The following is a 12,201-nucleotide window of genomic DNA, read 5'->3' as shown; positions in this document are numbered from 1 at the left end:
ACTATACACTTTTGGCATTTAGCTTGAGGCCATGGCACTGGCACCAGTTGTCTGTTTCTATGAGGCCCTTTTGGAGGATGCTTGTGTCGGCTGGAGAGTCGATTATGGCACCCAGTTTGCAGTCATCTGCGAACTTGGTCAGCCACAGTCCTTCCGTGTTGGCCTGTACCTCCGAGAAATATATACCGAACAAGAGAGGTCCCAGGACTGAGCCTTGTGGGACACCACTTGTAACTGGTTTGGAGTCTGACATGGCTCCAGCAATTCTAACCATGTGGGTTCTGTCCTTGAGCCAGTTTGCAATCCATCTAGTGACATAGGGGTTTATATTTAAGCTGGTGAGCTTATCTATAATGCCCGAGTGGGGTATTGTATCGAAGGCTTTTGCGAGGTCCAGGTAGGCTGTGTGGACCACCTTCCCTCGTCAATGGCCTTGGTGACTGTTTCAAAGAAATCAACCAGGTTTAAGAGGCAGGATCTGCCCTTAACAAAGCCGAACTGGGTAGGATCCAGTGTTTGTAGGTCCCCAATATCTTTATTTATGAGGTCCATGATGATCCTTTCCATAGCTTTGCAGACCAAGCTAGTCAGGCTTATGGGGCGATAGTTTCCAGGATCCGTTGAGGCACCACCTTTATGGAGAGGGACCACTGTTGCTGTACGCCACTCTTTGGGCACATATCCTGTAGTAAGGCTGAGATTGAACAGTAGTTTTATGTTTAGGTTTAGCTCTATTTTGAGTTCATGTAGGGACGAGCCGGGACACCATCTGGTCCCATTGATGCTGTGTTTTTGCTTTGGAGAGGCGGCTCTTACCTGAGCATCTGAGATGTCAGGGGCAGCACTCTGCTGGGATAGATATTTGCCCTTTTGGTGGGAGGGGAGAAGTTTGCGCTGAACCTGTCAGCTAGGATGTTGGCAATGTCTGTGGGTTCGGTGTATTTTTTGTCATTTTGGACTAATTCTGAGCATATCTGGGAATTACCACCCAGGTTCCTAACATAACTAAAGAAAGCCTTGTGATTATCCTTAGTGTCCTGTGCAATTTTTCTCTCGAAGCTGGCCTTAGACAATTTTATGTGTGCCCGTAGTTTTTTGCTAATACTGATCAGTGATGCCTTCCCTTTTTGGGATTTTGCTTTATCATTTAGTAGCTTCCTCCTTCTATTGTATAGTTTGTTTATGGCTGGAGTCCACCAGACAGGACTTCTGCTTTTGGAGGATTGGGTCTTAGTTTTATTTGGGATCGCATGATCCATGCATTCCTGAAGGTGTTCATAGAATGCGTTTATAAAGGATTCTGCCGTCTGGGCCGTATTTTCCACAGGCCCGGGGGCTTTGAAGGATTCCACCTCAGTTTTGAGGAGTGTAAAATTTGCTTTAGAGAAGTTTTTCACTGTGGTTTTCTGGGCAGGGGGTGGGGTCGGGATGTGAATATCCAGTGAGATTAGTTTATGGTCTGATCTTACCAGTGAGGGATACACTTCTGGTCTGGAGCATAGAGTCCCCATGTTGGTGATGATCAGGTCCAGTATGTTTTCCCCTCTTGTGGGAGTGGTAACAAGTTGTTCCATAGCATTTGAGTTTATAAATTCTAGGAACCTTTGGGCTAGGGTGTTGGAGCTAGAGTAATGCCCCAGTCTATGTTTGGGTAGTTGAAGTCGCCCAATATAATGGTGTTTGGAGAGACCTTCATATTTTCCAGTGTTCTCAGGAAGGCCGAGTGGGGTTCCTGGGTTTGGGAGGGTGGTCTGTAGCAGGCTATAAACTGGAAGGCAGCTTTACCCACTGTTAGTTGCACATGGATAGTCTCTGATGCTTCGTGCTTTGCCACCAACCTGGAGGTGTGGGTATCTTTGATGAATATCGATACTCCCCCTCCTTTTGTGGTTCGGTCCAAGTTTTGGGGCCAAAAAGCATGGTATGAGGTATAACCTGGTAGTGCTGGGGTGCTCTCGGGAGCCCTGAACCAGGTTTCTGTTACTGCACAGATATCGATGATGTTCTTCATCTCACATTGCTGCAGTCATAACTTATTGGTAGTCCGCTGTCCTCGGTCGGCCCGAATACCGAAGTATTAGGCTGACGTCGGTCATGGGCGCTCAGATCTGACGTCAGAGCGTCAAGGTATTAAAGCGCATGACCGACGTCATTTCCTCAGTCTTTCTTGCCGCATGGTCCGAAGCAGAAGCAGCGTTTGCAAGTGCCGTTCGGCGTTCTGAAATTTTTGTATTCTGAGTTTCAGACCGAAACCAAGTTGGGCTAAGTACCCCGTTGGGGAATATTTTTGTTTTTTCTTGCCTCAGTTACTTCCGGATGTCAGAAAAAGTGAATAATTGTATTTCTTGTGGGAAACAGATACCGCATAGGGATTACCACTCTCTTTGTATTCCTTGTTAGGGACCTGAGCACGACGTAGTAGGGTGTCGCTTTTGTGCTAGATTTAATAAGCGCACCATTAAGCGTAGGTTAGATTGTGCTAGGCTTGTCTTCGGTAAGCGGTGTAATTACAATATGCCGTCGGATCCTCCGCCCGCTACCGCGAAGAAGCGCAAAGATAAATCTTTAAAGTCCAAGCAGGATGACTCGTCCGTTCCAGACGCCGGTTCTTTAGACACTACGGTGGATTTGGTTGATCCGGCCGAAGTTTCAACTGAGTCTCAGGGGGAGACGTTGGTTTTGCAAGATGTGGCCTCTCAGGAGTCAGGTCAGGCTGAGGGGGCCTCTCAGGTTACTGTTCTCCCTTCTTTGCCTAAGGTGGTTAGGCCTTCTCCTTCTGTCTCTAAGGTACCTTCCAAAGGCAGGCCTGGTTTGCCTACCACAGGTGTCAGTCCTAGTTCTGCAGGTTCTGTGCCTAAAAAACACATACTTAAAATGGCAGAAGATTTAATTACTTTAATCAGGGGTTCTATGCCCCCTCCTGATAAGAGGCCTAGGGTGGAGCCAGAAATGGAAAGTTTGGAGCAGGCTTCAGATTACTCAAGAGACTTCAGCTGAAGACATTCAGGATTTTCCTCCTTATTCTGATTCAGACGCAGAGGATTCCACTCCTTCTGCTTCTCCTCCAGAGGATTTTTCTTTTTCAGAAACCCTGCATTCCATGAGGGAGCATTTTAAATGGGAAGGTCAGGATTTCTCAGATTCCAGGAAGAGGCTTAGGGAATTTTTGTTTTTACCACAGCATAGGCCCTTGGCTATACCTCCTGTTTTGGATGTTGTTCAAGACGTTTTCTCTGAGGCTTCCCTTAATCCAGACTCTTTGCCTCCTGCGCCAGTTAAGCCAGATAGGTATTACAGAGTGCCTAAGGCTCATAAATATCTGTATAAGAGCCCTAGGGCCGACCCAGAAACTATTAGCCAGGGTCCTAAGGGTGTCAGGGCTTCTGTTGTAAAGAATCCAGTTCCTTTGGATAAGGATGCTAGAGCTTTGGAAAGGTGGGGTAAGAAAGTGTATACCTCTTCCACTTTAGCAATGAGGGCTTTGAATTGCCAGTTTCATATGTTGAAGTACCAGAATTTTCTCCTTACTCAGTTAAAATCTAAAGTGGATGCTTTGGCAGAGGGCATAGAGTGTAAGGAATTACAGGATTTGGTACATGCCTCTGATCAGGTGGGTAAGCATGCTTTGCAGTGTGGTTTTGATGCTTTGCAGGCTTCTTCCAGGGTGGCTGCCACTGGTTCAGTTATTCGCAGGCACGCCTGGCTTAAGGATCAGAATTTGTCAGAGCATGTTAAAGCTAGGATTTTAGATGCTCCTTTGCAGTCTGAAGTTTTGTTTGGTTCTCCGGTGGAGTCTGTCTTGAAAAAAATGGAAGACAAGGCTAAGTCTATGCAGACTGTTAAAGATTTTTTGCAGGTGCAGCCCCTAAGTTTAGCAGGAACTGGCCTGCTAAGGGTTGGACTTACCCTTCTTCTGATTCACAGTCTAGGGGTAGATCTAGACGTGGTAGGGGCAGAGCTCAGAGTTCTTTCAGGCCTAGACCGTGGAGTTCACCAGCACAATCTACAGGTGAGGGCAGGGGCCAGTCCTTTCGTAAACAGGCCCAATGACCTGCATCTCCAGCTGCCAGATCCTTCCTGTCTGGCAGCTCCTTTGGGAGGAAAGTTGGCACTCTTCAAGCAAAATTGGTTTCTAGTCACCCAGGACAAATGGGTGTTGGACATTATAGACCGAGGCTACAAGTTTTATTTCCACACATTGCCTCCTTTCAAAGGCATGCCAGACGTTCCTCCTCAGCAAAGGGTAGAGGCTCACAAACAGATTTCTTTACTTCTTCAAATGGGGCTATACAGCAGGTCCCTCTGTCAGAAGTGGGCCTCGGATTTTACTCTCGCCTATTTCTTGTACCAAAGAAAGGAAACACTTGGAGGCCAATCTTGGATTTATCTATCCTCAACACATATCTGGACATTCCAAAATTCAAAATGTTGACGTTGCAACAACTTCTGCCTCTGTTGGGCAAAGATCACTGGATGGTTACTCTGGATCTCAGAGGCTTATCTTCATGTTCCTATCAGGCTCAGTTGCAGGAGATTCCTGCGTTTTCGGGCTGGGACTTTACATTATCAGTTCTCTGCATTGCCCTTTGGCTTATCTACTGCACCCAGGGTATTCACAAAAGTTCTAGCTCCAGTGATAGCCTTCTTCAGGTTAAGAGGAATACAAATTTATCCTTATTTGGACGATTGCCTGATTCTTGCTCAAGACGAGCACGAGCTTCTTCACCATCTACAGTATGTTATGACAGTGTTAAGATGCCTAGGGTATTCTGTGAACGAAACAAAGTCCAGTCTAGTACCCTCTCAGGAAATGTGCTTTCTGGGTGTGAGACTGAATACAGCTTCCCAGATGGCCTTTTTGACCCCGGACAAGCAAAAGAATCTTACACTTTACTTCCATCAATTGTCTCTACGGTCCAGGCTGACTGCAAGGACAGTCCTTCAAGCCTTGGGGTTCATGGCATCTTGTATTCTGGTGCTTCCCAATGCCAAACTGCATATGAGGAAGCTACAATGGTATCTCAAAAATGTATGGACACAACACTGCCAAGATCTGGACACTGTCATTCAGATAATACCTTGCATTCAAAAGGAATTTTTGTGGTGGGCTCAGGAATGTCACCTAAACAAGGGACTCTGTGACCCGACCAGAGGCGAGTCAGATTTTAACGACGGATGCCTCGGACAAGGCTTGGGGAGCACACCTCAATGGAAAATGGGTTCAAGACACGTGGCCTGCCAGACTTCAACATTTACATATCAACTTGAAGGAAATGTTAGCAGTCCAGTTTGCATTGATGGCCTTCAAGGATTTACTTCTCCCAGGGCAGGTGTTGATTCAAGCAGACAACACAACTGTCATGTGGTACATCAACAAGCAAGGGGGAACCCATTCGTACCCTCTTTGCAAGCAAGCTATGATTTTGTGGGAGACTGCTCTCAGTTTGCAACTCACTCTTCAAGCAAGGTTTCTGCCAGGAGCACAGAACTCCTTAGCAGATGTTTTGAGCAGACGGATAGTGGATCCCCACGAGTGGAAATTGGATCCTCATGTCTTTCGACAGTTGACAATGATATGGGGGACTCCAGACATAGATCTGTTCGCTTCTCCACTAAATTTCCAGGTGCCAAAGTTTTGCACAAAGATGTTTCATCCCACAGCTTGGAAAGTGGATGCTCTATCATTCAGTTGGAGCAATCTTCACGTCTATGCCTTTCCGCCTCTGCCTCTTCTTCCAAAGGTTCTCTTGAAGGTCAGACAAGACAAGCCCTCCATGATTCTAATAGCTCCAGACTGGCCTCGACAGCACTGGTACCCTCTGCTGAGGAGTTTAGTACGGAACCTCCTTACCCTTTGCCTTTGATTCCACACCTTTTGACTCAGGAGGGCAATCATTTCCTCAATGTCAGGATTCAGTCCCTGCATCTAACAGCCTGGCATATTCTGTTCTAGAACCTGGAGGGTCGCAGCTTCCTCAACAAGTTTTGAATGTTATTTTGGAGGCCAGGAGGCCTAGTACAAGGAAAGTTTATGCTGATAAATGGAGGAGATTTTTTATTTGGAGCAAAGCAAAGAGCTTTGATGTTTCCAGGCCTGATTTGAGTGTTTCTCTTCAATATCTTACAGAATTATTGGATAAGGGTTTGTCTTTCTCCTCTATAAAAGTTCATGATGCAGCCATTTCTGCTCACTATGACTGTGACCCACCATTATTCTCTCATCCTTTGTTTAAGCAATTCCTTAGAGGGGCAAAGAACATAAGACCCCCGCGTAGAGCTCCTACTCCTGTTTGGGATCTCAATTTTGTGTTGGAAAAACTTACTTTACCTCCTTTTGAACCTGCAGCTACATCTGAGTTAAAGGTTTTGTCTTGGAAGACTGCTTTTTTGTTGGCCATTACGTCTGCTAGAAGGGTTTCTGAATTACAGGCTCTAATGGCAGTTGAACCCTTCCTAATTTTTCATAAGGGCAGGGTATCTCTGCGTACTAACCCTACTTTTATGCCTAAAGTGGTTTCAAATGTGGCCTTGAACCAATCTATTCATTTGCCTACTTTTTATGCAGATCCCCAAAATAAAGGGGAGAAAATTTTGCACACTTTGGATATTCACAGGCAGTTGCGTTATTATTTGAGCAAGACTAAAGGGTTCAGGCAGTCTCAGCAGTTGTTTGTTTCTTTTGCTTTGGGTTCTCAGGGGAAACCTGTTTCAAAACAAACTATTTCTAAGTGGATTGGCCTTTGTATTGCTTTTTGTTATTCTCATCATGGTAAGGAGATTCCAGCTGGAATCAGGCCTCACTCCACTAGGGCTACTGCCACTTCTACTGCTTTTTAAGGGGTAGCTACTAAAGATATTTTGGAAGCAGCTACTTGGAGTTCAGTGCACACTTTTTCTAAACATTACCATCTTCCTCTTTATTCCAAATCTAGGGCTGGATTTGCCACTGCAATCTTACAGGGCATTTTGGCAGCCCCCAATGATTTATGATTTTGCCAGCCTCCCTTTACCTCTGCTTTGGGATTCTACCCATAAGTTATGACTGCAGCAATGTGAGATGAAGAACATAGTACAGTTTTGTACCTACCATAAATGTAGATGTTCGAAGATCCACATTGCTGCAGTCCAATTTACCCTCCCTCCTTCCCCTCTGTAGTTTGGAGTGGTGGTATGATTTGGGTTGTAGCTGTTTTTTGTACATGGTTTTAGGGAGTCATTCTATTTTTGGCTGTGGCCTTTATTTTTAGGGCCTTCTGACATCTGGGGCAAGAAAAGACTGAGGAAATGACGTCGGTCATGCGCTTTAATACCTTGACGCTCTGACGTCAGATCTGAGCGCCCATGACCGACGTCAGTCTAATACTTTGGTATTCGGGCCGACCGAGGACAGCGGACTACCCATAAGTTATGACTGCAGCAATGTGGATCTTCGAACATCTACATTTATGGTAGGTACAAAACTGTACTTTCTCCATGCTAAGGAGAGTTTCGAGTGCGTCCATCTTGAGGTTTAGACTTCTGGAGTTGAGCAGCATTACTCTTAGTTTCTTATACCTTGTGATACCTATGGAGGTGGGTTTGTCTTTTGAGCCTTGCCTAAAAAAGGCACTATGGGGGTAGCAAGAGCCTTTGCCAATATCCGAAAGCCCAGGGGTGACGGGTGCAAGCCGTCCCTAGCGAATCATCGTGGCTTGTCGAGCATATCATCCCAAGCTGACAGGCATTGGATCCCCTTTGAATGACACCAGTACTTAAGCCAATTGTTGAAATTGATCATCTTGTCTTCATATTGTGGCATCATTCTTGGTGAGGGTAAGATGCTACTCAAGGTCAGGGTCATACCAGCCTGGGCTACATGCTCAGAGAGCTCCTTTATGTCTCTTTTCATGTAGTCCAGGGAGGTACGTCTCAGGTCATTCACACCAGCATGGACAATGACGGAGTCATATTTGTACTTGCCTTGGAGTGACCTGAGTGCTTGTGTTATGTAGCGGATCCTAGCACCCGACAGGCTGCTCACCGTGACCATCTCCTTGTTCAGCCTGGTGAGCGGGACGTCAGTGTGCCTGACGATAGTCACCTATTACAAGTGTATCAGGTGTGTTGTTTAGTCTTAAGGGCTGTGACTGTTTGGCACACTGGCTTTGTGAGATATGTGTTGCACGTGTTTTGTTTTGGGGTAGCGGCTGCTTGGGTGTCTGCTTTGGAGGTCTCTGCTGCTTCGACAGATCTTTATTTAGAGCCTCCGAGTATGTTTTTGTGTGATTTATGTGTTTGGTTTTGCATAGTAAATATTGGCAATTTGATTTCTGCTGCCTGTGTCCCTTCTAAAACCAACTTGTACCCCCTGGCAGTTCTCTGAACTCTGTTTTTTGCAGTAGTTTGAGCATTACCTTAGTAGCACATGAAACAAGTGCATTGTTTGATAGTGTAAACGCTCTTTATCTGTGTCGTTTTTTTGGGAATTGGGATGAAAACTGATCTTTTTCTATCAAGTGTTCATGGTTTTATTTTCCATATTTCCTAGCAAATTAAAAGCAACAATATTGCAGCATAATTTGACAGGATTTTCAATAAATAATGAAACTTACATTGCAGATATTTACTGTATCTTACTCTAAATCCCGATATATTTATTGTGTTTTCTATATCTACCAGGAAATTGCATGCAGTGCTGTAATAGCATCATTTTGCAAATATTTAAACAAATAAGCAAAGAAACCCACAATGTAGGTATTTCATGAATTACACCACTGGCTCCCTCCCACGTACTTATTCATGTATGTATACTGGTATGTGTGCATGTGTATAGTACATGCACGTTGTGCTATCATTTTATCCCTTTCCCTTCACAGAACATGATAGGAAAGCTCTGCTGGAGGTTGAAGGTAAAATGCTTTGTGTATTACCTGGCTTAAACATTTTGTCACAGTGTACATTACAGAACACCTTAGGCCTCAGGATCATAGTGTCTGGCACGCATCTGACAAGTGCTTACTAAACTTTATATTCTTAGTTGTGATGTTGCTTATTTCTATCGTTGTGCTATTTGTTTAGTGTAATGACTTTCTTTGCTGAGTAAATGACATAACTCTCATTTTTGGATCAGTTTTTGATGGATTTTATGGCCGAAAGTGATTCAAGTGTTTGAAACAGAAAGATCACTGTATGTCACTCCATGAGAAACCGCTCTCTATGCAGAATCTATTCTAGGTGAAATTTTGAGGCAGCAGGCATCTCTGGTCAGCACTATGACAGAACCAGATTTTTATTGTAGTTTATGTTGCGAGTCGCATAACATTTATTTTTAGAACTAATAAGTTGGTGAAAGGTGAGTAATGACCCTTTGTGTCTTCTGGACTTTTGAAACCGGTTCCCTCAGCTGTACGCAGCTGTCACAACCTTCCCTTTTCCCCTTCACATTTTCCACATATTGCAGACTCCCACACTAATACTTTTCACTGTTCCTTGGTCCTATCAGTTTGCCTTTAATCTGATTTAAGTAATTCTTTTCACTAATTTCCTCCAGCTTCCTTTTCACTGCATATCCCTCCTGTTTGTGTTCTTGTCCGTGCCACACCCCTCCTTTGAATACATCATGGGTGTGTGTCATTTCCTTTACCTCCTCCTCCTTCCAGACCATGTTCTTGCTCGGTGCTTTTACTTTTCTATGTTTTCCAGTCTCCCCAGTCATCTTGCTGGCCATCTTCTACACACTGTTTACCAGATTCAGTGCATTTTCTGTGAGTTGTCTTGAAAAGCATGCCCTGTAGTCCAGCTGTGATCCTGCCAGTAACCCATACAGAGGAAGAAAGGCATTTTTATTATGAGTCTGTTCTCACTCCTCATGTAACCTAGCATCCTGTTGGCTTTCAGTATAGTCCAACCTATGCAGTGTTTGGTAACTGAATTTGAGTGATGGTCACTGTCAGATTGTTCTAAGGTTATTGATTCAGATGAACATTGTGCTGCTCCCATTTTGCATGAAATAGTGTTTGAAGTGAGAGATGCTCAGATTTAAAATAGCATTTTTGGTAATGGGGCAGTGCCTGCAACACCCTGATATGGGGGTTGGTTACTAAGGACAAAGCCCCCTTTGCACTGACTAACTTTGAACTGTGCTGACCAGAATCACAAGTCATACTTGAATTTTCAGTCACTTTATTTACTCCTGTCACGAAAGGAGGTACTGCCAGCCCAGCTATATGGAATTTTGTAAATTATATGTCATTTGTGAATATCAACACGATTCATACAAGATGCTTGTATATCACATGTATTAGAACAGGTATGTCATGTATAGGTTTGTACAGAAGTGTGTATTGAAAGGGTTTTTGCAAAGTGCTTGAAATGTATCCATAGTGTACCCTACTGGAAAACAGGAATGTACATGCACTATTGTAACTGCTTTAAATGTTTATTTTAACAGTGGAAGCTGGAATCCAGGAGGTTTAACTTCAGAAAAATAGCTGAAATTAAATTACTGTATGGCAGCAGGGAGACGCAGTGTTGTGCCGAGAGGTTTTCTGTATTGTCTTTTAAGGTGAAATAATTACTAGTTTTGAAATGTGTTTTATGACTTCCAGGATCTGGCTTAGAGCTGAGGAAAAAACTCTGTCTATGTATTTTTACAGGTAGATGCTAAATGCTACCAGCTGCCATCAATGGTTGTCTTGGGACCTGGGAACTAGTAGTCAAATGACAAGAAATTATGTCATTCAGCAAGCTAGCCCAACAGTAATATCTGAAATATTAATTTGAGAGAGAGAGAGAGAAAATTCTATATTCTGTCTTTTGACCTGACAACAACTAAAGAAGATCCAGTCACCACATCTACCTTGCTGTAATAATAAGTTATTAGGGTGTAGTAATTCTCTTTGATACAGTCAGGAATATAGCAAAACTTAATTTAGATGTTTTTTCTTTATTTATTCGAGAGTGTCCTGCAGTGTTTTTAAATATTTCCAGTGATTTTGAACTCTGTCACTGTGAATATATACTGAATATTTTCTTGTTCTTTTATTAATTATTATTATTATTATCAGCATGGTGGCTAATCTGTGTAGAGATATTTAAGTTCTGAGAGTACTTGCATATTTATTTGGTGACGCAGCCCCAGACTGTGGTCTCTGGGTGCTCTTAAGAGGAGTTGCACTTGATGCAGAGAGCTGCATCTGGAAATACTGTGTGTGTACCTTGTCATCCTTCCAGTGTACGTCTCTCACTGGTGCCAGTGGTGTTGATGAGGTTCCTTGATTACTGGTCCAGTGGTGGGGTGACTGTTAGTTTACGAAGATATTTTAAATGAGTATCCCCCCCAGTCTGTAGGCGCTCTGCCAGTTTTGGTGCATTACAGACTGAACCTGATCTTCAACCCATTGATGTATTGGATAAAATACATTAAAGAGAACTGACTGCTTTAATCCCCCTCCAGATGCCAGCTTTTCAACAGACATATTTCCCTAAATCATTGTGTCACCTTCAGTTTCATTTGAGTCCCAGTTTTATGCCTTTCACTTTTCCTGCTAGCCTCCTGTATGGCAGTTTATCAGACAATTCTTTAAACTTTTTTGTGGTTTTCTTTCAGTTCTAGCTATCAGATGTATTCTGTTGCACCTCCTTGATCTGTGTAACCTGAGAGAGAGATTGGGGCAGGTTATATGATACAGTGCCTTTTTAACCATGAGAAGAATTGTTTTCAAAATGCCCAGATCCTTGACTCCCTCCTCCCGTGCAGTGACATCAAGTTGGTGGTGAATCCTTGTGCTTCCTGATGCATGTGCTTGCTTTTGTAGTGCGTTCCCTTAGTGCTTTACTCCTAGACTAGCACCTTACATTCCCAAGGGGCTAATCTCTCTTGGCTCACAAGCATCACATGTGGGACATGATCTGTGCTGGTGGGCCTTCTGGTCAGATATAGAATTCCAGATAAACCACATTCACTGAGATTCCCTTTGCTGGTGCGTGTTAAAATACAAGCAAAATATGGTATCCAACATTCAGTCAGACCTCTGATGTATGTAACTCTGCCGCTTGTCTGTCAGGTTATTTACTTCCAAAAGATAGGCCAGCCTGTTATAATCAATCAATTTATTTTCATCATTTAACTTTCTGAGCAGGTCCTTAATGTTGGTCCTTAGGTGAAACACTTGGTGCTTTCGAAATCATGATGATCTGATAGGTTAATATAGATGGAGAGTG

General features: G+C 43.7%; 1 protein-coding gene across 2 annotated transcripts in view; it reads left to right on the top strand.

Moving 5' to 3' along the window:
- Window positions 1–12,201, top strand: part of MSH2 (mutS homolog 2) — a 1,108,457-nt gene that overhangs the window by 101,641 nt on the left and 994,615 nt on the right. The gene's annotated exons all lie outside the window — the stretch shown is intronic.

This window comes from Protopterus annectens, chromosome 1.part0 (genome assembly GCF_019279795.1).
Source record: "Protopterus annectens isolate FY-2018-M chromosome 1.part0, PAN1.0, whole genome shotgun sequence".
NCBI lineage: Eukaryota > Metazoa > Chordata > Ceratodontiformes > Protopteridae > Protopterus > Protopterus annectens.
This window is presented reverse-complemented; position numbering and strand designations above follow the sequence as displayed.